The 8080-nt window shown below is 46.3% G+C and overlaps 1 non-coding gene across 1 annotated transcript; it reads right to left on the reverse strand.

The window, feature by feature from the left end:
* Positions 1 to 445: 445 nt before the first annotated feature.
* Positions 446 to 575, reverse strand: LOC120101300 (small nucleolar RNA SNORA17). Its single transcript, XR_015679380.1, has one exon. It is a non-coding gene; the product is annotated as a small nucleolar RNA SNORA17 (small nucleolar RNA).
* Positions 576 to 8080: the final 7505 nt, after the last annotated feature.

The raw sequence follows: 8080 nt of genomic DNA on the forward strand, positions 1-8080 counted from the left end.
TTTCTTTTTATTGGTCCTTTGTGAATTTCACATTATGTGCCTCAATCCCACTCAACTCCTCCTTCCCTTGTACTCACCCTCCACCCCTGCAATGCCCCCCACAGCGAAAAAAAAAGAAATCTCATTGTGGAAGCTGTGGTGTGTCCCACACTGTGACCTTTTTGTCACATTCCTGTGCTTGTGAATGTTCTTACAATGAATTGTTGGTCTGGTTACGAGACCTTTGACTTCTGCTACTTACTCTATTAATACTGGAACCTCACTGGGATTCCTCTCCTGGGGCCACCCCTCCATACACACACACACACACACACACACACACACACACACACACACACCTGCCCCAGGCAGGGTTTTTTGAGTCTCCAGCTTGCTCCCCACCCTGAGCACCTACCTGGGCCTGCCTGGCACCAGACTGGTAGAATCAGGCTCAATTCTTTCAGGGAATGTTAGGGCACTAATCATTCCATTGCCCAAATGTCAGAACAGAGTGTAGACATAGCCTCTCTCCTCTCTGCCACCTATTGATGTGCACATGACACACCAGCCATACCTGCAAAGCCTCTAGGGACAGAGCTATTTGTTCTTTAGCATGCTATTTGAGCATCTGATTTGTACAAGGCATCTCCTCAGAAATTCAAAATACCCTCTGTCCCATGTCTGAACATTCTATGGGCTCAAGCTGTGTGGAGCACAGAACTTGACCTCAGCAGTCAACAACATTCGCCTCACTTTAGCTGTACCCTCACTGATACCGCAGTGTCTATGGTCCCAGTATGCATTTGGGACATTTTTTGCCTCTATTCAGACATGTTCCATGCCCCTTCCTGCAGCTCACTTCAGTGGCCAACCGTCACATTTTGTTCCCTGATGAGGAGAATCCACGCACAGTATCCACAGAAGAATCATCTGTATCCCAAGTAAGAGGATCTGGAATAAACTTGAGCTGCCCTGGCTGAGTCTGAGGCCCTTGGGAAAATCTCTCTCAAGCCTGTCAATGTCGAGACGCAACAAAGCTCGCAACCGAAAGAAAATAAGAGACTCATTATTTCTGGAGCTCAAATGTGAGTGGCCATGTCCCAGGAACATCAACATCAATTCAGGCAATCCCAAATACACTGTTCCCACATGGGAGGAGAGCGATCTCTCTCTCTCTCTCTCTCTCTCTCTCTCTCTCTCTCTCTCTCTCTCTGCATTCCTCCATCCTTTCCTCCCCCCCCCATCCTTCCCAGACTTAATTTGCCCTAAGATAGAGCAAGAGGTTGATTTAGCAGATGGATACCTCCTTGGGTATTTATCTGTTGAAGAAACATAAGAGGATTATCTCCTTTTCTCTGAGAAATCAGATATTGAACAGTGCTAGTGTCCGGTAAACACAGAAAGCTCCACAATGACGGAGTCTACACCAGCATCCTCCTCCTTGCCTGGGAAGACAGGACTTTCTGAATACATTTGAGTTATAATACTGGTGAAAGAGATACTCACGTTAGAGGTGATAAAACGTAGCACAAATAGAAAACTTTCTTCTGATGCCTGAGAAGCATCATAAATTTAATGAAGAACTTAGAGGTTTGGTTTCCAGTTGAGTTATGGCCGCTCCCTGGTTATAGGACCAGCTACTTCCCCCTCTTTGAGGCTTCTTCTCAAGAATCAGTGGGAATTTAAGTAGCCTTCCTCACTGGGTCCCTGTAAGGTTTAAAGGGAGTATTGTGTGAAGATATAGAAGCCAACTTTTGTCCAATGTTCATCATCCAGGGCTTGAGACGTGGAGCACTAACAGCCACAGGCACTGGAAGGGGGTTACCAGCTAGACGTGAAGAAGCAGTCTTGACTTCAGGGTACTTGTAGATTTTGCTTACTTCCATAGTGTAAATACTCCCTCGTGGACAGGTTCAAGATACCAGTGTACTGTCACTGACAACACACTGTAACAACAGTAAGAAAAGACTCTGCCAAGCAGCTACCACCAGCACAAACAGATACCCAGGAGCAGCCTGGCATGCGCTAAAAGGTGGATGTCCAAAACCAACAGGAAACAGAGATGCTACACCACCTCGTTTGCCAGCTGCTGCTTCCTTATTCTGTCTACCCTGCTTATCCAGTAAACCAAAACACTAGGGGAATCTTTAGGAGGGAAGCTTCCCTCTGACTCCTGGCACAGTATACAGCTAACAAATATAGCAGATTTTCCTTGCAGAAATTGGCAAAATGACAAATAGTATTGAACACCAGTCTGGGAGACAGCCACTCTCAGGAGGTTTGTTTGCCTTGTTTCAGTTTTTGTTTATTGTGACTTTGAACAGTTTAAAATCATACCAAGTTTAAGGGGGGAGGGGAATCATATTAGAAATGCAGCTTGTTCTAGGAGACACCAGTGTGGAAAGTCTCTGTGCGGCGTGAGTGAGGCAGCTCTGCAGATTGATGGTCACCTGAGCCCCCGGAATGGGCAACTATGTGGACAAAAGCAATACCCCCTGCCTAAGAAATTGACTAAGGCCTGCAAGTAGCAGCCTTGCACTGTTATTTTGCGAAATGCTCACGGAACAACTTCTCTTCATGCCTCTGCTTCCACTGGATTGTTAGAAGCTCGGGCTGTTAGGTTTTCTGGATGCAAACCTGAGATGGCTCACAACATAAACAGAGAGAGAGAGGGGGGGGGGGGGGAGGAAAGCTCCGTTACAGTCCATTTGAAAAGCTGCACACTGGAATAGAGGGGTAGAAAACACATTGTATTTATCTAAAAGTAATGGAGCCTCAAACAATAAATTAAGATTGTATTCTTGAGGGAGACAAAAGCTTCAATTCTAATATAGACCACACAACTCGTTACCTCTCTATATCAGCAACAAAGTTCCCCAGCCGAATGGAGAGAGGAGGTCCTTTACAGAAAATCAGTCAGGTCACAGACAAAGGAAAGATTAAAAACACCGCCGCTCACCCTGCTCTGACCTCCAAGCAAGGGCCCCGATGAGAGTGTGTTGAGACAAAACAAAGCTCTTGGCAGAAAGAAGAGACACTCTATTCTAGAGCTGAAATGGGACTAACTGTGCCCCAGGAACATCAATTAGGTAATCCCAAATACAATGCTTTCCCATGGAAGGGGCTCCATGATGTTTTCATAGTAACAAAACAAAGAAAGTTGTAAGTCAAGGCATTTGTCTAAATGGATGGTGTTGTGTTTGATTAAAAAATGAAAAAGAAGCCAGGGATATGTTTGATGGAAACATGGTAAGGTGTGGGGAAAGGGGGTGACTCTGAGGGCCCATGCTGAGGATCCCTTCCTCTTGAGGTACCAACTACAGAAGAGTTTATTTAGGGCATGGGGAGGGGAATTGAGGGGGTAGGAAAGACAGAGAGAGAGAGAGAGAGAGAGAGAGAGAGAGAGAGAGAGAGAGAGAGAGAGAGAGAGAGAAAGAGAGAGAGGAAGTAGAGGAATAGAATAGAGGCTGGCCATGAGCATGTGGAGAGAGGTGGGCAGAGGGATGAGGAAAAGGGGGACAGAGCAGATAGAGGGTAAGGCAGCAAAAGAAGAGGAGCAAGAGCAAGAGAAAGAGGAGGGGGTGAGCAGCCCCTTTTACAGTGAGCCAGGCATACCTGGAGGTAACAGTGGGGCAGAGCCTAGACGAAATGCCAACAGATGGCAACATCAGAGGAGGGTTCCATAAGGTGGGGGAATCTCAGCTAGCATTATTAGTCCTTCCATCATTTGTTAATACAGTCCAAAGTATTTATATGTTCATTAGGATGCTAGGCCTGACACAGGGGTGAGCAAGATGTGGCTGTTAGGGTGGCGGGTGAGGAGGTAAGAGAGCCCAGGAGAAATTGTATCTAGGCTCCAGACTTACAAATGCTCCACAGTCACTGAAGCTTTAACTGACCTTGTAGACACAGCTTCCTCTCAGGGGCTCTTGACGTGCGTGGATATAGCCTACTTGACCCCAGCCTTTGGCTATTGGATCTGTGAGCTCCTGAGCCTGTATTTAGGAGGTCTCTGCTTCTTTCTACCCTCGGATAAATATTTAAACTCTACTTTATCCAAGGACTCTGAGCATGACCACTTCAAGTGATACCCAAGCGTCACTCAGATAATCCACAAATGAACAGGAAAAGGAGAACAAGGAGCCAGTCCCTTTGGCCTTGGACAGGCCAGACTTCACGTACCACCCCAGGAGGTTCCATGATGAGGAAGAAGCCAAGTCTTAGGACAGTAGATTCCACTCACACTCCCAGAGCTGGGTTGGCATGGCTACAGATGAACTAACTGTCTTTGCATCTGCTCATGCCATGTTATTAAAAATATTCTTTCTCTAACTGTTTCTTTAAGAATAATGTCCCCTTTCTTTGATGCTCAAAGATACAAGCTCTTAGGTCCAAAGGAGATTCCATTTTTCCTAAAGTCCAAAAGACACTCCAAATATCCAGAAATGGGCTCAACTTGGACTAAAGGAGGATTTCTGGTGGTTAGACAAAAGCCTGCGTGTCCTGGGAACTTGTCAAGCCTGTTTCCCTTTACCAAAAGAAGTCATTTTCCTTACCACTGGCAGAAGAAACAAATAGCTACCTGTGGTACCTATTAGCACACCAATGCACACGCAGGCCTCCAGTCTCCCTCAGTATCACAAGTACCTGTTACATGCTCCAGAGTCCATGCTAGTACCCTATAGCATCCTAGTCCTTCTCACCACCTCCCCTACACTAAATTCCCTCCAGCTCATGGCTTTCTTCCCAACCCTTATAACCCTACTATTTTTCTGATTCTTTCTCTCCCCATTTCTCCCCTCCCCCTCCCCTCTGTCCCTCCTCCTTGCTCCTCCCACTTCCTCCCTCCTCCTTCCCCCTCCCCTTAGCCCCCTCACCCCTCACCCCCAGGGCCATCCTAGGACCTTGAGAGGGCTCTCTTTCCCAAGGAGGTAACCTCATAGGCCTTCCCTTGGCTTCAATTCAAGCTCCATCTTTCTCCAAAACTCATTAACTCAAAATGTTACCATGGCGGGGGCTGTGAAGAAAAGGCAGGAGGAGGAAGGGCAGATAAAACCGAGATTAAGTTTAATCGATGCAGACTATGTGCACAAGCAGAAACATCACACTGAATTCCATTCATTTGTACAATTAATACCTGTTTAAAAACTAAAGGAGCTAAAGTGGACATGCTAAGGGGGTCATTTCATAGATGTGTTCAGGATCATCTGTGGCTCAAGGGGGAATACTTGCAAGAAATACAATATAAGATCATGCAAAGGGGCTGTTAGATAAATTGGTATCTTGGTTACTTTTCTATCGCTGTGATAAACACCATAACAAAAGAAACTTTTTGAGAGATAAAGGTTTATTTTATCTGTCACTTAGGAACATCAGGACAGAGTTGTGGTTTTTTAGAAGATAAGCAGAGAGGGGAATATGTTTGGTGGATGTGCGGTCAGTGTAGGGGAAGGGGGTGCCTCTTTGGGCCCATGCTGAGGCATCCTGTTGCCCTGAGGGATCAGATACACATCATCGGGAGGTATAGTATAGAATAGAGTTTATTTAGGGCAAGGGGAGGGGAATTGAGAGAAAGGCAGAGAGAGAGAGAAAGAGAGAGAGGAGAGAGGAGTAGAGGCTAGCCATGAGCAGCACATGGAGAGAGAGGGGAGAGGGGAATGGGGAAGGGTAAGGAGCAGGAGCAAGGGCAAGAGAGCAAGAGAGAGGAGGGGGCAAGCAGCCCCTTTTATAGTGAGTCAAGCATACCTGGCTGTTGCCAGGTAACTGTGGGGCGGAGCCTAGACGAAATGCCAACAGGCAGTAACTCAAGGCAGGAGCCTGGAGACACACACTGAAAACCCAGTTATAAAGGAACACAGATGACTGGCTTGCTTCTCATGGCTTACTCAGTTCTTTTTCTAACATCACCCAGGACCAACACTCAGGGTGGCACAATCCACAGTGAGCTCAGCCCTACCACATTAATTATGAATTTTTAAAAAATGCATCACAATCATCTTCTCAGTTGGGGTTTCTTCTTTCTAAAAAGCTTCAGCTTGTGTCAGGTTGACACAAAACTTAGTTTTCAACAATGTTTAATAATAATCTAGATGGTTCTGTTTGATGCTAGCTTTGTCTCCGGATCTCAGATAAACAAGGACCCTGCAGAGAGTCTCTTCTCCCTCCCAGGGGTGTGCTCTTGAAAGGGAAATTTAAACGTTCCCTTCCATGTTGATCACCTTGGCTTTCAGCCACTCTGAGGTAAGCAATCTCTACCACATGCTTCACTGAGGTAAACAATCTCTTCCAGCAATGCTTCAGTCATGGTTTAGTTTGCTGCCAAAGGCCCAAATCAACAGGACCATGCTCCATGGACTGAAACCTTCTTTATGGGGTAGGTCCATTGTCTTGAGTATGTTGTCACAGTGTGCAAAGCTAACACATCAGCAAACACCTTGCTGTCAGACTTCCAGCTCTCCAGGTCTGGAAAACAATCCGTTTCTGCTGTTTCAGCCACCAATGGGGAGCTACAGATATACAGACCAGATATGTCTAACTTGCAGCCCACAGCAGCATGCATCCTAGCATAGCTGAATGACTGTGGCCCAATACTCTCCTAGATTACCATTTCACAATGCAGTGTTAAGAGTGAATCCCCCAGGAGATGGTTCCAAGACTCAGCTATGCCAACGTAGAAGCCAGGAGAAACAGCTGTGAGGAGCAGATGTGCTACCTGTGTGCTCCTGCTCAAGGCTCTCACCCAGCCATCCAGTCTGGGCCCAGACTCTCCATTTTTTAGACTCTTCATTTTAAAAAGTTTTTAAGGCTCTTTGTTTAAAGAGTCTTTTGCTGTCTTTGCTGTCCATGGACATGGAACCTAAGAAGGAAGGTGTGACTGTGTGTGACTCCGTGTGTAGATTGTTCCAAATTCATGCCCATGTAGAGAAAGTATCTTCATTTCAAGGGTCCACGCATGTGGACCCATAGGGAAAAACAAAGAGCACAGGTTGGGTTGATTTCTCTTTACCATCCTGGTCTCCATCTAGACCCCAGGCCACAGCCCTCAAGTCCTGCTCATCCACCCTCCCGGCTCTAGTTGATGACCACAAAGATCCCTTTGGCTTTGCTGGCCACTGGACAGATGTCAGGGCTAAGAATCAGCAGGGACCAGCAGCGTGTAGGGCTGGCAAGGACACTGGGCAGTGACAGCTGCAAAGGCCTGGTTGCCATCGGTTCCTCTGCCAAGCCACCACAGATTCTAGGAGCTAATGGAGTGTGAGAGCTGGCCACCAGACTGCATACAGGCTGAAGTCCAGACACTGGAATCTGTGGTGCGTATAGCTTCATTATAAAAACATAGATACAACGTTTCAGTCCAAAACGGGCATTTCCTGATATTTTATTATCCCATTTTTGTGCATGAGGCTACAATCCTACTCATGTTATTAAATTACATCTGCACTTAAAGACATGGAAACCTGCCTGAGACATTTGCCTATTTTCAGAACAGCATGAAATCCAGGAATAGAGAACTGGGCCCTTGTTATGTTTGACAACAGGTAGACATGTGAACTCATGTTAGGGCAGTATACATGAGACCACATCCACGGATTTAAGCAACAATAGCCTGAACATATTCAAACCATTTTAAAAGTGAAAACTGATCTAAATTTAAACATAGCAACTGCCTACATAACACTGATGCTGTATTAGGTAATGCAAATAATTGGCAAATGGTAAAAGCATAACAGATGATATGCACAGCTTATATGCCAAAGGCATGCTGCTTCGTGTCAGGGATTTGCAGGGAGGACATTCATATCTCTCGGGGATTTTAGAACTGATTCTCTCTGCACAACAGGGATGGCCATACTTCTGAAGGGTGGTGTTCCCAATACAGAGACCCACAACTGGACCATTTGCAGAGAGTAAAAGACTTTGGAACACTCAGTCCACTAGGCCCCTCTGCTCAGGGCTCGGGGAACTCTGCAGAAGAGGAAGAGAAAAGATGGCAAGAGCCAATTGGAATGGAAGTCACAAGGGAAATAAGGCCTTCTGAACACAGCAAGACCAACCCTCTTATGAACTCACAGAGGCTGTGTCAGGACACCATGCACAGCCG

Source organism: Rattus norvegicus, chromosome 2, assembly GCF_021556685.1.
Source record: "Rattus norvegicus strain SHRSP/BbbUtx chromosome 2, alternate assembly SHRSP_T2T, whole genome shotgun sequence".
In the NCBI taxonomy this organism is placed as follows: domain Eukaryota; kingdom Metazoa; phylum Chordata; class Mammalia; order Rodentia; family Muridae; genus Rattus; species Rattus norvegicus.